Below are 18,674 nucleotides of genomic sequence, written 5' to 3' on the forward strand. Positions count from 1 at the left end.
AAATATCCGCGCTCCTCTAATTCGGGTATCTTACGCATCTCCAATTTTATTAGTTCCACAATTGGCAGCCGTGCTTTCAGCTGTCTTGGCCCTAAGCTGTGGAATATCTTCCCCAAACCTCTCCTCCTCGAAGTTGCTCCTCAAAACCTACCTCTTTGACCAAGCTTTTGGTCATCTGTCCTGTTCTCTCCTTTTGTGGCTCTGTGTCAAATTTGTATTGGTAACACTCTTGTTAAGCGCCTTGGGACGTTTTGCCACAGTATATAAATGCAAGTTGTTGTTGTTGCTGATGAAGTTCCAATAGTCCTAGTTTGTTGTCCCAGGATAATGGCACTTTTGTAAAATATGTTCAAAATAATCAAAAATTTGCAAATGCTTTAAAATAATTTTCTGAAACATGCCCCAGTACCAGAATATCCTAGCAGGAGACATTTAAACATTGACAATTACACACATTGAGGCAAAAATACTTATTTAAAAGAACTAAGAGAAATATGATTTTATTTTTCTCGGAATTATAGAATCATAGAAATTTACAGCACAGAAGGAGGCCATTTCGGCCCATCGTGTCTGCGCCGGCCGACAAAGAGCTATCTAGCCTTAATGTCACTTTCCAGCTCTTGGTCTGTAGCTCTGTAGGTTATGGCACTTTAAGTGCACTTCCAAGATTTTTTAAATGTGGTGCGGGTTTCTGACTCAACCACCCTTTCAGATAGTGAGTTCCAGACCCCCACTACACTCTAGGTGAAGAAATTTCCCCACATCTCTCTTCTAAACCTCCCCCCAATCACTTTAAATCTATGTCTCCTGGTTGTTGACCCCTCTGCCAAGGGAAATAGGTCCCTCCTATCCACTCTATCCAGGCCCCTCATAATTTTATACATCTCAATCAGGTCTCCCCTCTTCCTCCTGTGTTCCAAAGAAAACAGACCCAGCATCTCCAATCTTTCCTCATTGCCAAAATTCTCCAGTCCAGGCAACATTCTTCTAAATCTCCTCTGCACCCTTTCCAGTACAATCACATCTTTCCTGTAATGTGGTGACCAGAACTACAAAGTACTCCAGCTGCAGTCTAACCAGTGTTTTATACAGTTCAAGCATAACCTCCTTGCTCTTGTATTCCATGTCTCGAATAATAAATGCAAGTATTCCATATGCCTTCTTAACCACCTTATCTACCTGGCCTGCTCCCTTTTAGGGATCTGTGGCCATGCACTCCAAGTTCCCTTTGTTCCTCTACACTTTTAAGTGTCGTACCATTTAATGTGTATTCCCTTGCTTTGTTAGACCTCCCCAAATGCATTACCTCACACTGATCCGGATTGAATTCCATTTTCCACTGTTCTGCCCACCTGACCAGTAGACTGATATCCTCCTGCAGCCCATGACTTTCCTCTTCATTATCAACCACACAGCCAATTTTAGTGTCATCTGCAAACTTCTTAATCATATCTCCAACATTCAAGTCCAAGTCATTGATATATACCGCAAAAAGCAAGGGACCCAGCACGAAACCCCACTGTATACAGCCTTCCAGTCACAAAACCCACCATCAACCATTACTCTTTGTTTCCTGCCTCTGAGCCAATTTTGGATCCAACTTGCCACTTTGCCCTGGATCCCATGGACTTTTACTTTCGTGGCCAACTTGCGATGTGGGACTTTATCAAAAGCTTTGCTAAAATCCATATACACTACATCATACGCACTGCCCTCATCGAAAAATTCAATCAAGTTAGTCAGACACGAGTTCATTTCATTTAACAAATCCATGCTGACTGTCCTTGATTAATCCATGTCTTTCCAAATGAAGATTTATCCTGTCCCTCAGGGTTTTTTCCAATAACTTTCTCACCACTGAGGTTAGGCTGACTGGCCTGCAATTACTCAGTCTATCCCTTTCTCCCTTTTTAAACAAAGGTACAACATTAGCAGTCTTCCAGTGCCCCACCTGTAGCCAGAGAGGACTGGAAAATGATGTTCAGAGCCTCTGCTATTTCCTCTTTTGCTTCACTTCAGCCTGGGATACATTCCATCTGGGTCTGCGGATTTATCCACTTTCAAAGCTGCTAAGCCCCTTAATACTTCCTCTCTCACTATGTTTATCTTGACTAATATTTCACACTCCTTCTCCCTCATTGCCAAATCTGCATCGGCCCTCTCTTTTGTGAAAACAGATGCAAAGTATTCATTAAGAATCATACGCACATCTTCTGCCTCCACACACACATTTCCTTTGTGGTCTCTAATAGGCCCCATTCTTTCTCTAGTTATCCTCTTGCTCTTAATGTATTTATAAAACAATTTTGGGGTTTCCCTGATTTTACTTGCCAACATTCTTTCATGCTCTCTCTTTGCTTTCCTGATATCTTTTTTAATTGCACCCTGCACTTTCTAGAGTCTCTGCAGTATTGAGTTCTCGGAATCTGTCTTCAGCTTCCCTATTTTTCTTTATCTTACCCTGTATGTCCTGTGACATCCAGGGGGTTCGAGCTTTGGTAGCCCCACCCTTTTTTTAAGGGAACATACTTGCTCCAACATATCATCCCTTCTCACAGTTGTAATTGTTTCTTTAATTAATGCTGCGACCCCCGCCTCCCCGCCGCCACCCCACCCCTCCTTTTTTTACCCTCCTCTCTTTCCCATCTGAAAACCCTGTAACCAAGAATGTTGAGCTGTCATACCTGTCCTTCTTTCAGCCATGTCTCAGTAATGGCTATATCATACTGCCAAGAGTCGATCTGTGCTCTCAGCTCTTCTGCCTTATTCCCTATACTCCTTGCATTGAAGTATATACCATTTAGTGGTGCCAAACTTGCCTGTTGTCTATTTTCCAGTCTGTCTTCCAAATTCACTTTCTACTTTTCTGCTGCCCAATTCCAGCTTTGTTTCTTGTCATGTATTCCACTGTCATTGTAACCCATGTATAAACTGACCTAAGTTGTACAGCGTGAGAACATTGACCACTAGGTGGTGAACCTGTGGGAGACACTCCTAACCTGGACTTTCAGGTTTAAAAGGGGAAGCTCCACCCACCTTCATCACTTCAGTGCTGTAATAAAGGTTACTGGTCACAGAGTGACCTTCTCTCAAGTATGGGCCTCGTGTGCATTTATACTGTATAGTAAGGACATATTATTGGCAATGAGAAACTGGGATTTAAACCACGCGAGCATGGCCACTAGCAGCACAGATGAGAGATACTGTGTTGGTGATGATTGGGACGACTTTATTGAGAGACTACAGCAAAGTTTTGTCACTAAGGAATGGTTGGGACAGGATTCGGCCAACAAACACAGGGCTCATCTCCTGACAGTTTGTGGATCCAGGACGTACTCCCTGATGAAGGACCTTCTAGCGCCAGAGAAGCCGGCAGACAAGACTTTTGAAGAGCTCAGAAAGTTGATCGGGGAACACTTTAAACCGGCGAGCAGCATGCACATGGCGAGGCACCGGTTTTACATGCACCGGCGGCGAGAAGGGCAAAGCGTTCCAGACTTCGTGACAGACCTCCGGCGACTGGCGAGCCTATGTAAGTTCCCAGATGCATGCAGAGCGGAGATGCTGCGAGACTTTTTTTTATTGAGGGCATCGGGCAAGCTGGGGTCTTCAGGAAACCGATCGAGACCAAAGACTTGACGCTGGAAACGGCAGCTTTGATGGCCCAGACATTTATCTCAGGGGAGGAAGAGACCAGAATGATGTTTGACAAAAATCTTGATTTAAATGCAGCAAATAGACAGGGAATCAACATTGTTAACGCGGCACACAGTTCTCCAGGCAGACAGGGGCAATCGGACATGCCCGAGCATGTAGTCGAACGCAAAGGGGGAATTCAACAGAGACAATGGCTAGCTGAACGGCGATTCATGCCATCGCAATGGACAATGCGGCCAGTAATGGGGCCATCAACACCTGTCAAAGGTGTGCTTAAGGACAGTTACAGAGACAGTCAGAGAGGATCGACTGGTAATGGACCTTTTGTTTCCAACAACAGCTCACGTTGGAGGTGTAGAGGCAAACACCCAGCCAAAGCTTGCAGGTATCAGCAATATACCTGCAGAAACTGCAACGTCAGCGGTCACTTGGCGCAGATGTGCAGGAAGCCTGCAGCCAGGAGGACAAGGACGATGTAAGCCCTACGAGGCCAAATGGACACTGGGGGAAATCGCTGGTAGCTGAAGTTCAGCGAGTTCATGTGGAGAACATATACAGTTCATACACCAGGATGCCGCCGATAATAATGAAAGTGCTCCTCAATGGCATCCCAGTATCAATGGAGCCAGACACAGGGGCCAGCCAGTCCCTGATGAGTATCAAACAGTTCAACAAGTTGTGGGCGTCCAAGGCCAGGAGGCCAAAATTATTGCCGATTGACGCACAGCTACAGACATACACAAAGGAGATCATTCCGGTGCTAGGCAGCGCCACGGTAGTCATGACCCACAAAGATTCAGAGAACAGGTTGCCACTCTGGATTGTCCTGGGGGACGGTCCCGCACTGCTGGGGAGGAGTTGGCTGGCTGTCATGAATTGGAAATGGGGCGATGTCAACGCAATTTCTTCTGTGGAGCGAATATCATGCTCACAGGTCCTGGACAAATTTAACTCACTATTTCAACCCGGCATTGGCACTTTCATGGGGACCAAGATCGTGATTCACATCAACCCGGACGCCAGGCCAGTACACCACAAGGCCAGAGCAGTGCTGTACGCGATGTGGGAAAAGATAGAAGGCGAATTGACCGCCTGCTGAGGGAAGGCATCATCTCGCCAGTCGAATTCAGTGACTGGGCGAGCCCGATTGTGCCGGTACTCAAGGTGGATAGGTCGGTCAGGATATGTGGTGATTACAAGGCCACCATCAATTGGGTGTCACTCCAAGACCAGTGCTCGCTACCGAGAGCGGAGGACCTCTTTGCGACGCTATCCGGTGGCAAACTTTTTTCAAAATTGGACATGACCAAGAGCTGGCGAGTGAGTCGAAGAAGCTGACCACCATCACGACACACAAGGGGTTGTTTGAGTACAACAGATGTCCGTTTGGGATTCGCTCGGCCGCCGCGATCTTTCAACGAAATACGGAAAGCCTCCTCAAGTCGATTCCAAGGACAGTGGTTTTTCAAGACGACATCTTCATCACGAGTTGTGATACTGAAGAACATCTCCGCAACCTGGAGGAGGTGCTACGCAAACTGGACCAGGTAGGTCTGCGACTGAAAAAGGCGAAGTGCGTCTTCCTAGCTCCAGAGGTAGAATTCCTGGGAGCAGACGGGATCAGACCTACTGCGTCCAAAACAGAAGCAATCCAGAGAGCACCCAGACCCCGTAACACGACAGAGCTGCGTTCGTTCCTGGGGTTCCTGAACTATTTTGGTAACTTTCTTCCCAAATTGAGCACGCTGTTAGAGCCGCTACACATGCTCCTACGCAAAGGTCGCGAATGGGTCTGGGGGGACAGCCAGGAAAGGGCTTTTGATAGAGCACGAAATTTGTTATCTGTTAACGCTATATGACCCATGTAAGAAACTTGTTTTAACGTGCGACGCATCGCCTTATGGGGTCGGGTGTGTGTTGCAGCATGTTAATGCCAAGGGTCAGTTACAGCCGGTAGCTTATGCCTCCAGTAGTCTGTCCCAGGCAGAACGGAGCTATGGGATGGTAGAAAAGGAAGCGCTTGCATGTGTATATGCCGTAAAAAAAATGCACCGGTACCTGTTTGGCAGGAAATTTGAGCTGGAGACAGATCACAAACCCCTAACATCCCTTTTGGCCGACAACTAGGCCATAAATGCAAATGCAAATGCAAATGCATCGGCCCGCATACAGAGGTGGGCACTCACGTTAGCCCCCTATGATTATACAATTCGGCACAGACCGGGCACTGAAAACTGCGCCAATGCACTCAGCAGGCTCCCACTAGCCACCACCGAGGGGGCAACCGAGCATGCTGCTGAGATGGTCATGGTTGTTGAAGCTTTCGAAAACGAAGGATCACCCATGACAGCTCGTCATATTAAAGTCTGGACAAATAGAGACCCGCTACTGTCTTTAGTCAAGAAATGTGTCCTGAATGGGGACTGGGCAGCCACGTACGGTGCATGCCCTGAGGAATTCAAACCATTTCACAAGCACAAGGGTGAACTCTCGATTCAGGCCGATTGCCTACTATGGGGAAACAGAGTAGTCATGCCCCAGATGGGCAGAGAGATGTTCATCAGAGAACCCCATAATGAGCACCCGGGCATTGTCATGACGAATGCAATTGCCAGGTCACACGTTTGGTGGCCAGGGATAGATGCAGACCTGGAACTTTGTGTTCGCAGGTGCAACACGTGTGCCCAGCTGGGCAATGCACTCTGGGAAGCCCCCCTTAGCTCCTGGTCCTAGCCCGCCAAACCATGGTCACGCATCCATGTGGACTACGCAGGTCCTTTCATGGGAAAAATGTTTTTGGTTGTAGTAGACGCCTACTCCAAATGGATAGAGTGTGACATGCTCAATTCAAGCATATCCTCTGCCATGGTCTACCGGAAGTCTTGGTCAGCGACAATGGCCCGTGCTTTACAAGCATTGAATTCCAGGACTTCATGGCAGGAAATGGTATCAACCATGTCAGAACGGCACTGTTCAAGCCGGCCTCAAACGGCCAGGCGGAACGAGCAGTGCAGATAATCAAACAGGGGATGCTCAGAATCTAAGGGAGTTCGCTACAAAGCCACTTATCATGCCTCCTGTTGGCCAATAGATCCCGACCACACTCGTTCACAGGGGTCCCACCTGCAGAGCTGCTAATGAAAAGGACGCTCAAAACCAGGTTATCCCTTATACACCCCACCATGAAAGAAATTGTTGAGAGCAGGCGCCAGTCACAATGTGACTACCATGATGGGAATGCAAGGGCGCGATGTATTGATGTCAATGACCCTGTCTTTGTCCTCAGCTACACTGTAGGGCCTAAATGGCTCGCAGGTACTGTGATTGCCAAAGAGGGGAATAGAATTCTGGTAGTTAAACTGACCAATGGACAAATCTGCCGCAACACATGGATCAAACAAAAAGGAGGTTCAGCAACCCCATAGAAGAAGTAGAGGAAGAACACGATGTAGAGTTCACTCCACCACAGGTGATCGAACACCGGAACCAAGTGGAGGAGAGCCCAGTCACTGTGGGCAGTCCAGACAGGCCTGAGGCACCGCAAACAGCAGACACTCAGGCCAGCCAGCGCCCAACAACCGGAGCCCCAACTCAGGCGCTCTACAAGGGAGCGTAAACCACCAGAGACTTAACCTGTGATCCCAATAAGACTTTGGGGGAGAGGTGATGTCATGTATTCCACTGTCATTGTAACCCATGTATAAACTGACCTAAGTTGTACACCGTGAGAACATTGACCACTAGGTGGTGAATCTGTGGGAGACACTCCTAACCTGGACTTTCAGGTATAAAAGGGGAAGCTCCACCCACCTTCACCACTTCAGTGCTGGAATAAAGGTTACTGGTCACAGAGTGACCTTCTCTCAAGTATGGGCCTCGTGTGCACTTATACTGTATAGTAAGGATATATTACTTCTCTCCCCACTGAATCTATTTTCAGGTTCCCATCCCCCTGCCAAGCTTGTTTAAACTCTCCCCAACAGCACCAGCAAACCCTCCTGCGAGGATACTGGTCCCGGCTCTGTTGAGATGCAACCCGTCCGGCTTGTACGGGTCCCACCTCCCCAGAAATGGTCCCAATGTCTCAGGAATCTAAAGCCCTCCCACCTGCACCATCTCTCCAGGCACGCATTCATCTTCTCTATTCTCCTATTTCTATACTCACTAGCACGTGGCACCAGTAGTAACTTGGAGATTACTCTTTTTGAGGTCCTGCTTTTTAATCTCTCTCCTCGCTCCCTAAACTCTGCCTGCAGGATCTCATCCCTCTTTCTACCCATGTCATTGATACCGATATGGACCACGACCTCTGGCTGTTCACCTTCTTCCCCCAGAATGTCTTACAGCCACTCGGTGACATCTTGAATCTCTCTCCCTCGCACCAGGGAGGCAACATACCATCCTAGAGTCACATCTGTGGCCGCAGAAACGCCTGTCTGCTCCCCTGACTATCAAATCCCCTACCATTATTGCTCTTCCATTCTTCTTCCTCTCCCCCTGTGCAGCTGAGCCACCCGTGGTGTCGTGGACTTGGCTGTGGCTGCACTCCCCAGAGGCACCATCACCCTCACCAGTACTCACAACAGAATACTGGTTGGAGAGCGAGATGCACTCATGGGACTCCTGCACTACCTGCCTAGTCCTCCTCTTCTGTCTGGTAGTTAACCACTTACTCCCTGCCTGCGCACTCTTTAGCTGTGGGGTGACCACCTCGAGAAACGTACTATCCACGAAATTCGCACGAATAAGTACTTACATTTCCTGTATATATAACCTAAAGATACAAATTTCTGACAGTTTGAAGTGAAAGTAGAGGGGTCATTTAAAATTTAAGTGTAAAACCAAAAAAATACAGATGGGGGAGTACTTGGTGCAGAAAATATTCATGCAAGTAGCCTTTTCTTTCTCTCTTTCAGTTATGCTTGCTTTAAAATCAAAATAAATGGAAGATTAGAAATTAACTTTGTACCACCGTAATTGTTGACTGTATTTGCACTATGGCTAAGAGTTGCTTTGTGTCTGCGTCCCACTCACTATACTTTAGGTTCGGTTGACTACTGTACTTGCAATGCTGTTGCTGGGCCTCAAATTCAACCACAGCATCGCAAATATCATATGCAAATGCAGATGTCAACCTGTATCTAGAGACCTGAGTGGAACAAAGTGAGCTCCAGCCACAGTACAGTACATGATGCAAGTGCTATAAAGATTATTTCTGATCATTCTTCTTGAAGGTTCCTTTTCATTATAAGCCTAACTGAAAAGGAAACACTACCTAGGGGAGCACTTTCTGTACAAGGAAAAGAACAACTTGTATTTATATAGCACCTTCAACATGGTAAAACATCCCAATGCTTCACAGGGGTATTATAAGACAAGAAATTTAACACCAAGCCACATAAGGAGAAATTGGGGCAGATGACCAAAAGGTTTTAAAAAGTGACTTAAAAGGAAGAAAGAGAGGTAGAGGTGCTGAGAGGCTTAGGGAGAGAATTCCAGAGCTTAGGGTCTAGGGAATAGAAGGCACAGCCACCAATGGTTGAGTGATTATAATCAGGACTGCTCAAGAGGTCAGAATTAGAGGACTGCAGATATCTTTGGGGGGTTGGGGGGAGGGGGGTTGTGGAGCTGAAGGAGATTAGGGATACGGAGGGGCGAGGCCATGCAGGGATTTAAAAACAAGGATGAAACTTTAAAAGCAAGACGTTGCTTAACCGCGAGCCAATGTAAGTCAGCGAGCGCAGGACTGATTGATGAACGGAATTTAGTGCAAGTTAGGTCACGAGCAGCTGAGTTCTGGATGCTCTCCGGTTTACGTAGGGTAGAACGGGAGAGGCCAGCCAGGAGTGCGATGAGGGTTTCAGCAGCGGATGAGCTGTGGCAGGGGTGGAGATGGGCAATTTTACAGAGGTGGAAACAGGCGGTCTTAGTTATGCCATGGATGTATGGTTAGCAGCTCATTTCAGTGTCAAATATGGCCCCAAGGTTCAGCCTCAGACAGATATTAGAGAGAGGGATGGAGTCAGAAGCTAGGGAATGGAGTTTGTGGCGAGGTCCCAAAACAATGGCTTTGGTCTTCCAAATATTTAACTGGAGAAAATTTCTGTTCATGTAGTACTGGATGTCAGACAAGCAGTCTAACAATTTCGAAACCATGAAGGGGTCGAGAGAAGTGGTGGTGAGGTAAAGCTGGGTGTTGTCAGCACACATGTGGAAACTAACGCTGTGTTTTCGGATGATGTCAAGGGGCAACATGTAGGTGCGAAATAGGAGGGGGCCAAGGATAGATCCTTGGGAGACACCAGAATTAACGTTGCAGGAGCAGGAAGAGAAGCCATTGCACACCTGCAGGTAAAAATGTATATTTTATTCCACTCTGCAGCTCTAGTTTTGTGCTCTCTTTTCCATAGCATGGTCTCCTGCTCATGCTGCAGCACATTAAATCAAGCTTTCTGCACTGGGGAGATTGTGGTGACTGATGGTGGTTTCCCAAGTGGACGGGAAATTTTAACCCCCTGCTATTTGAAGGCATCTGAAGGTAGAAAGAGCTGTTTCTACCATTGAAAGTTGTAAAAATAACACCATTTGATTTGGTGTGTTTAGAGTATCCTTAATTTAAATTTTGACTGTTGTGACAGTGAAAATACAAATGTTTTTACAACCAGTGATGAAATGTTATATTTCTGGTCAGTACCATCTAAATAATCTATACAAGCCAAAATATTTATCTCTATCAAACAAAACTTTCTTTTACTTTAGTTTAATATACTTCTTACATTGCTTTACTACACAAACTTACCACTCAATTCCATTAATTCCTCGGTTTTCCAACCAGTTATGTACTTTGATGTTTTAAAGACAGTAGCATATCCAATAGGTTGACTACTCTATCTTTCTTCAAAGTCTCTCTTCTGCAATCTACTCCCATGGCACCGATGTCTCCTAGGTTTTGTTCTTATCTACCTTGACGAAGATATTATAGGGTGATTCTGCAATCCCACACTCAGTGGGGAAGCCAGATTTTCATTGAGCACAAGCCAGAACAGGAACACTGTAGCTCTTATTCTTCATGCACTGCTTGAGAACATGGTTTCCCTATGGAGTGCAGAATCACATTGTCTCCAAATGCTTCGCCTCGTCAATCCACATGGTCACCTCCAGAATACCTCAGAATTTCATACACGTTCACTCCCGTTCATCATATATATCCTACCCCTCAGACATATCATTCACAAACACAGGGTCAGATTCCACATGTGTAGCAATTATATCCATATATGCCCTCTGTTTCCTCCATCAATTTGTTGCTATGCTACTTCATTGAATTAACCACTGGATGGAGTTGGCTGTTTTCTATGATTGCTATGTAAATGAAGATCCATTACAAAGTGTGTTTTAGGATTGGCATCATTGTCACAGGGGAATACATTATTGTTTCATTGCTGACTATTCAATCAAAGCTCTTTCTATATCAAAGAAAAGACATCCATTTAATACAGACTCACTTGGGATCTTCAGTTCCTGATTTAGCTTTCTACTACTACGGACTGGGTGACCGTGTTGGGTCCATAAGCAAAAATCTCACATAATTTACCAACAGCCTTGTTGCACTCTCATCACTGAATCAGACAGTTGTGGGTTCAAGCCCCACTCCAGAGCCTCGAGCACATAATCTAGGCTGACACTTCAGGACAATAACTCATTGCTGTTTGTGGGACCTTGCTGCCACGTTTCCTGCATTATAACTGTGATTATACTTCTAAAGTACTTCATTGGTTGTGAAGTGCTTTGGGACATTGAGGTTGTGAAAGACATTACATAAATGAAAGTTCTTTCTGTTCTATCTGTCTGTTTTTCCAAGAATGTGCCGAGAAGGGATTAAAAGTGGCTTCCTGAAAAAGGGTACATTAACCCCTTGTAAATTGATTCCAGTTTCATTGTATAAGTATTGTATTACTCAGTATGTTGCCGTGTCTCTTTGCTTTGATATATTTTACCTGTAAATAAGTCTGACCATTCTTAAGTACTTATGGACACTGTAGTCTAGCTAGGAAGGCAAGAAAAGTGTTAGAAAAAAATTGCCTCACTACCTCCCTCCCTGCTTTTAAAACTTTCATCAAGCCTTTCTTTTGACAATGCCTTCATCCACCCAAGCTTTTCCATTTCACTTCTGCTCATCCTCACCTGTTTTACTTTTCACTTTCTGTGCATTGAAAACAAGTTGCTGTTCAGAGTATTGATAAATTGTTGTGACTACCACTCATAGATTACAGCATCACATGAATCATTACTTGTAATATTATCAAAAATCATTTTTTTTCTTGTAATATTATTGGCCTCCACCCTACCTCAGGCCATCTGCTGTTGAAACACTCATCCACACCCTTGTCACCTTCAAATTCGACTATTCCAATGCTCTCTTGGCCAGCCTCCCATTCTGTGAAACATAGACAATAGGTGCAGGAGTAGGCCATTCGGCCCTTCGAGCCAGCACCACCATTCAATATGATCATGGCTGATCATGCAACTTCAGTACCCCATTCCTGCTTTCTCTCCATACCCATTGATCCCTTTAGCCGTAAGGGCCACATCTAACTTCCTTTTGAATATATCTAATGAACTGGCCTCAACAACTTTCTGTGGTAGAGAATTCCACAGGTTCACAACTCTGAGTGAAGAAGTTTCTCCTCATCTCGGTCCTAAATGGCTTACCCCTTATCCTGAGACTGTGACCCCTGGTTCTGGACTTCCCCAACATCGGAAACATTCTTCCTGCATCTAACCTGTCCAATCCCGTCAGAATTTTATATGTTTCTACGAGATCCCCCCTCATTCTTCTAAATTCCAGTGAATATAAGCCTAGTCGATCTAGTCTTTCTTCATATGCCAGTCCTGTCATCCCGGGAATCAGTCTGGTGAACCTTCGTTGCACTCCCTAATAGCAAGAATGTCCTTCCTCAGATTAGGAGACCAAAACTGTACACAATATTCAAGGTGTGGCCTCACCAAGGTCCTGTACAACTGCAGCAAGCCCTGCCTGCTCCTATACTCAAATCCTCTTGCTATGAAGGCCAGCATGCCATTTGCCTTTTTCACCGCCTGCTGTACCTGCAAGCCAACTTTCAATGACTGATGTACCATGGCACCCAGGTCTCGTTGCATCTCCCCTTTACCTAATCTGTCACCATTCAGATAATATTCTGCCTCCGTGTTTTTGCCACCAAAGTGGATAACCTCACATTATCCACATTATACTGCATCTGCCATGCATTTGCCCACTCACCTAACCTGTCCAAGTCACCCTGCAGCCTCTTAGCATCCTCCTCACAGCTCATACTGCCACCCAGCTTAATGTCATCTGCAAACTTGGAGATATTACATTCAATTCCTTCATCTAAATCATTAATGTATATTGTAAATAGCTGGGATTCCAGCACTGAACCTTGCGGTACATCACTAGCCACTGCCTGCCATTCTGAAAAGGACCCGTTTATTCCTACTCTTTGCTTCCTGTCTGCCAACCAGTTCTCTATCCACGTCAATATATTACTCTGAATACCTTGTGCTTTAATTTTGTACACTAATCTCTTGTATGGGACCTTGTCAAAAGTCTTTTGAAAGTCCAAATACACCACATCCACTGGTTCTCCCTTGTCCACTTTACTAGTTACATCCTCAAAAAATTCTAGAAGATTTGTCAAGCATGATTTCCCTTTCATAAATCCATGCTGACTTGGACCAATCCTGACACTGCTTTCCAAATGCGCTGACCCAAAACTGCTGCCCATATCTTAATGCTGCACCAAGTCCCGCTCACAACACCCCATCTCCTCGCTGATCTCCATTGGCTCCTGGTCATCTTGTTGATCGTGTTTAAATCTGTTCATGGCCTTGCCCCTTCTTAGCTCTATAACCTCCTCTAGCCCTGCAGCACATCGAGAATTATCCGTTCCTCTGTCTCTGGCTTCTTCTGGCCCCCCCCTTAGACCCACTATTGGCAGTTGTGCCCTTCAACTGTCTAGTCTCCATGCTCTGCATTTACCGCCCTAAACCCCCTCTACCTCGCCACTTCCTTAAAGCCCATCTCTTTGCCCAAGCTTTTGGTCACTTCTCATAGTATCTCCCCCTTTGGCTTGGTGTCCATATTTTCTGATTACACTTCTGAACTGCATTGGGATATTTTTTCCCACACTAAAGGCAATACAAATTCAAGTTGCAGTTCAGTGTAAATTTCTGATAATGAGAGCACTGTTTTACAATGTGCCAATTGGACAATACTTACAGCACGCGCATGCGTCATCTATTTTCCTAGCCATAATAATTTTGTGTTCTAAATGGACATCTCTTATTTCATAATCTATACAATTGCCTTTGTGTCTCTTATTTCATATTAATTTACGCAGAGTGACGCCATTATTAAAGTGTACAATTTGATTAAAAAATAAAAGTAGCGACTCATTTCATTACCTTTCACCCGAGGCAGACACACAAACGCATGCGCAGAACCGCCAGTTGAGATCTTTTTGACGGTTGAATGAAATTGAGCGCGACCCGGCGGGAGAAGCGGCGCGCGATTGGACAAAGCGGGAGAAGCGGCGCGCGATTGGACAAAGCGGGAGAAGCGGCGCGCGATTGGACAAAGCGGGAGAAACAGCGCGCGATTGGACAAAGCGGGAGATGCAGCGCGCGATTGGCGCTCGCGCGCCTCGGACGGGGTGCGGCGCCATATTTACTTTTGAGTGAGCACCGCGGACTAGTAATAGTGCAGGAAAGGGAAGGAGAGTTTATGGTCGTCGTTGTAAGCGGTTGTCATTTGAGAATGGTCACAAAAATCCTTAAACTAAGTCGCAGGTGATCAGCAGAGAGACCGGAAGAAAACCCTTGGGTAAGGGGCGTCGGCGGCGGCCTGGTGCTTTCTACCTTAATAAAAACGGAGTGCTTCACGCAACCTGACACCCGCCGGCAATCCGAGGTCTTTATGTATTTCTCCCGTTTCCTGGTGCTGTGATTGAGAAGAAGTTACCGTACAGTTCACCGGGCTTTGCGTTGCATTTTACAGTGCCGGAAGCTTTGACCTCACTGGCGTGTTAAAGAGACGAGGGAGAACTGGTTGTGTTTGCAGCTCCCCTTCAGGTTATTTTCCTGTTTGATTTATCCACCACTCGATTGTACATTCCACACTTTAATTTTTCATGGAATATCAGTTTTTAATTTTACTTTAAATTTCAATCGCAACAAATGAACCATTCTTTCTCTCCCGTGAGACGAGCTAGAATTTCGTAACGTAACAACATCGAGTTACTATTTTAACTATCGAGTAGCTGAACCACAGCGTCAGCATCTGTACATCTTTCAAACCTGTCCAGTCTCGCGCATTTAGAGTGGGTTTTGTTTTAATTTCACAAATGGAGCTTACTTTTAATGTGCCCCATTATGAAAAGAACACTTTCATTTATTGAAATTATTTTATTCTGTTTTACTTCTAATTATTGATAGCTCTTGTAAATCATTCAAAATGAAATCAAACTCTAATGCTGTTTTATTAAGTGGAATTTAATGGTATATATTGTACCAACATGTGTGCGTTAATGTATGATCTCATTGTTATGATTGATACCACCTATCCTATCACCATCAGTACTTCACATTGCAAAATACCCTTTGGATGAAAAACATGTACAATTGTACTGCAGGATTTTTCTTAAATTTACATACCCACCATGAATGAAATCCTAATGACAACACTGATGTAGATTTTGCAGTGGGTATTGTGATTAGGTCAGCTGTTGGCTTTTCAGGTCTTTAAAAGTCTAGTTGTGAAACCAGGAATTTCCAATGTACAGTATAGGTTGACCTTTTTGGTGATATGGCTGGAGAAAATATGACAAATTTGTGTTCTGTATCAGGAGAATTTTGTGAGGAAAAGGTTGCTTAAAAATGCTGGTATTGATCTGTACCTTACTTTCACTGGAGTAGCAAATTTGGGTGAATGTTGATCATTTTAGTTCTGTACTTTAATTGGTCACATTTTGATTTAAGGTTCATTATCTTTATTTAGATATAAATCATCGGCTTCTGAATAATTACAAGTCAAACTCTTAGTGCAATGTGTGGTAAACATATGATATATGGCACAAACAGGCCATTCAGCCCAACCAGTCCATGCTGGCGTTTATGCTCCACTTGAGCCTCTTCCTGTCTTTCCTCATCTAAATCTATCGGCATAACCCTCTATTCCCTTTTCCCTCATGCTTGTTTAGCCTCCCCTTAAATGCATCTATACTATTCACTTCAACCACTCCCTGTGGTAGCGAGTTCCACATTCTCACCACTCTTTGGGTAAAGATGTTTCTTCTGAATTCCCTATTGGATTTCTTAATTATCTTTTATATTGATGGCCTTTAGTTAGGCTATTCCCCACAAGTGGAAATCCTGCCTGTCTCGCTCTCGTGCTCTCTGTCCCCCAAGGACATTTGTTCCGGTCCTGCCCAGGTGCAGACCGTCCGGTTTGTACTGGTCCCACCTCCCCCAGAACCGGTTCCAATGCCCCAAGAATTTGAATCCCTCCCTGCTGCACCATTGCTCAAGCCACGTATACATCTGCGCTATCCTGCGATTCCTACTCTGACTAGCACGTGGCACTGGTAGCAATCCCGAAATTACTACTTTTGAGGTCCTACTTTTTAACTTAGCTCCTAGCTCCTTAAATTCGTCTCGTAGGATCTAATCCCTTTTTTTTTTAAACCTATGTCGTTGGTACCGATGTGCACCATGACAACTGGCTGTTCTCCCTCCCTTTTCAGAATGTCCTGCACCTGCTCCAAGACATCCTTGACCCTTGCACCAGGGAGGCAACATACCATCCTGGAGTCTCGGTTGCAGACGCAGAAATGCCTATCTATTCCCCTTACAATTGAATCCCCTATCACTATCGCTCTCCCACTCTTTTTCCTGCCCTCCTGTGCAACAGAGCCAGCCATGGTGTCATGAACTTGGCTGCTGCTGCCCTCCCCTGATGAGTCATCCCCCTCAACAGTACTCAAAGCAGTGTATCTGTTTTGCAGGGGGATGACCGCACTACCTTCCTTGCACTGCTCTTCCTGCTGGTCTTCCATTCCCTAGCTGGCTGTGGGCCCTTCACCTGCGGTAAGACCAACTCGTTACACGTGCTACTCACGTTATTCTCCAAAGTGAATCTGTAAATGTGGATTCTTTTCCCTCAATCTGGTTCAGCAAAATTACTGAAACGAATACCGTTTGTGCTTTAAACAAAGCAAGCTTTTATTTAAAAAGCAAATCCCGATCGGGGACCTTATCAGACAGAAGGAATGCAACTCTAATAGAACGCACTCACTTCCTACGGACAAAGTGACGTTACATTGTAAAGGGACGACGGTTATACATTTTCGGCAAAAGATAACAAGATAGGGCTAGAGTGACATCCTAGTTCAGCCTATCCCTTTTGATCCCTCTTTCCCTTTGTCCACCCATAAGCCAACCTAAGTATGGTCTGATTTTAAACAAAGACCTTCTGTTAATGTTTCAGGTTAATAACATGATTTAATAAGACCTTGAGGTTTTTCTACAAGCTATGGGTTTTGTTTCAATATGTGTTAGTGTTGTAACATTTCGCAGTCTCGAGTCTGAGATGTCATGGCTATTCCTCCATGAATTCTTTGTTAGCTTATACTGTCCCTATACAATTCCCACATTCTCAACTTCAATGTCTCTATACATTTTTAAACATTCACATTCCCCCTTTTATCAATCCATGATAACCCTGGTGACTATTCCAGGAGTATCGCATTCAGCCGTTCGCACTCTCTTTCCTGATCCATATTGTTGTTAGTGTCGAGTAGTTCTTTAGTTCGTTGGATCATAACTCTGGAGCCCTTGACCACAAGAGGGTTTGCTAACCTTGCCATCATTACTTTACAACAAAGGTTAAGGCAACCAACAATTAGATAGGATCTCCAAGATTCATCTGATAGCCAATCAAACCAGCTAGATCCTTCTGCTGGTGTGGACAACTTCTTCACCTCCCTTCTTATGTGATCAGCGAGATTGGTTATGTTTTCTGAACTATCAGGAATGTAAGGATCTGAATGTTGCACTATCAGGGCACACGTTCCTCCTTTCTCAGCAAACAGGTAATCGAGGGCCATTCGGTTTTGTAATGCTACGGTCCTTATTGCTACCATTTCAGCTGTGATGCCCTCCAGAGCTTCAGCAGTATTGTTAGCTATCTGTTCCAATATCGTCTCTAGGTTCTGTATTTCATCCATGAGACGTCCTTTCCTGATTGGGAACATCATGACCCCAAAGAACTTGTCGGCGGGGATGATGGCTCGCTTGTATCGGCTGGAGGCATGTGCTTCCGCCAGGGTACGTACTTGCTGCACAAATGGCACCATATATCCCAGATAACAGGACCCTGTCCATCTTCCGGGTCCCAGGACTGGGCCCACAAACCTCCGCCTGTTTTATTCGGAAGGTGAGAGAGAATGGTGACTCGTGCACCTGTGGTGATGTTGAGACTGTTTGGGCATTTGCTGTACCCTATGATATGTCCCTTGTTACTGGTGTAATTTCGGGTTAGACATATGTCCCCGGTTGGCCTCCCAATCCCCGAGGTATTGGTCAGGGCTAAGAATGGGGGATCCTTTCCACGGTCGTAGGTTGGTTGGTACCATCCCTGGAACGTCTGACTAATTGTATTGGCCCCCCTCCTCTCGTGATTGTTTGGCTCTGAATCCATCTGACAGTCTCAGTTAGGGTTAGTGGAAAGGGGCGCAAAGGAATTCCTCCTTTGGAATGTATAGGGAAATGTATAGGGATATGTGAACACACCCAACATCTAGAAAAGTTCCCATTTTACGCATAAACATAAGACATGTACAAAAAGGTGTTTACATGGAGCTCTCGTCTCTGTCTCCCCTCCCATGCGCCGAAACTGTCATATATCAACACTATTATACAGACTGGCATACAGACACAGTTTCATCTTATGGCTCAGG

At 45.3% G+C, this 18,674-nt stretch overlaps 2 protein-coding genes across 7 annotated transcripts in view; one reads left to right on the forward strand and one right to left on the reverse strand.

Moving 5' to 3' along the window:
* Positions 1–14,180, reverse strand: part of cmpk (cytidylate kinase) — a 56,559-nt gene extending 42,379 nt beyond the window's left edge. The window contains exon 1 of the mRNA XM_070886911.1: positions 14,125–14,180. The gene's annotated coding sequence lies outside the window, so the exon portion shown is untranslated. The remainder of the gene's footprint in view (positions 1–14,124) is intronic.
* A 195-nt stretch (positions 14,181–14,375) lies between these two features.
* Positions 14,376–18,674, forward strand: part of stil (STIL centriolar assembly protein) — an 84,445-nt gene continuing 80,146 nt past the window's right edge. For 3 of the 6 annotated variants that reach the window (XM_070886913.1, XM_070886915.1, XM_070886917.1), the window contains exon 1: positions 14,376–14,542. The gene's annotated coding sequence lies outside the window, so the exon portion shown is untranslated. Of the gene's footprint in view, positions 14,791–16,721; positions 16,804–18,674 lie in introns of all 6 variants that reach the window. The other 3 variants (XM_070886912.1, XM_070886916.1, XM_070886914.1) reach the window with 2 other exon arrangements.

Source organism: Pristiophorus japonicus, chromosome 8, assembly GCF_044704955.1.
Source record: "Pristiophorus japonicus isolate sPriJap1 chromosome 8, sPriJap1.hap1, whole genome shotgun sequence".
Taxonomy (NCBI): Eukaryota; Metazoa; Chordata; class Chondrichthyes; family Pristiophoridae; genus Pristiophorus; species Pristiophorus japonicus.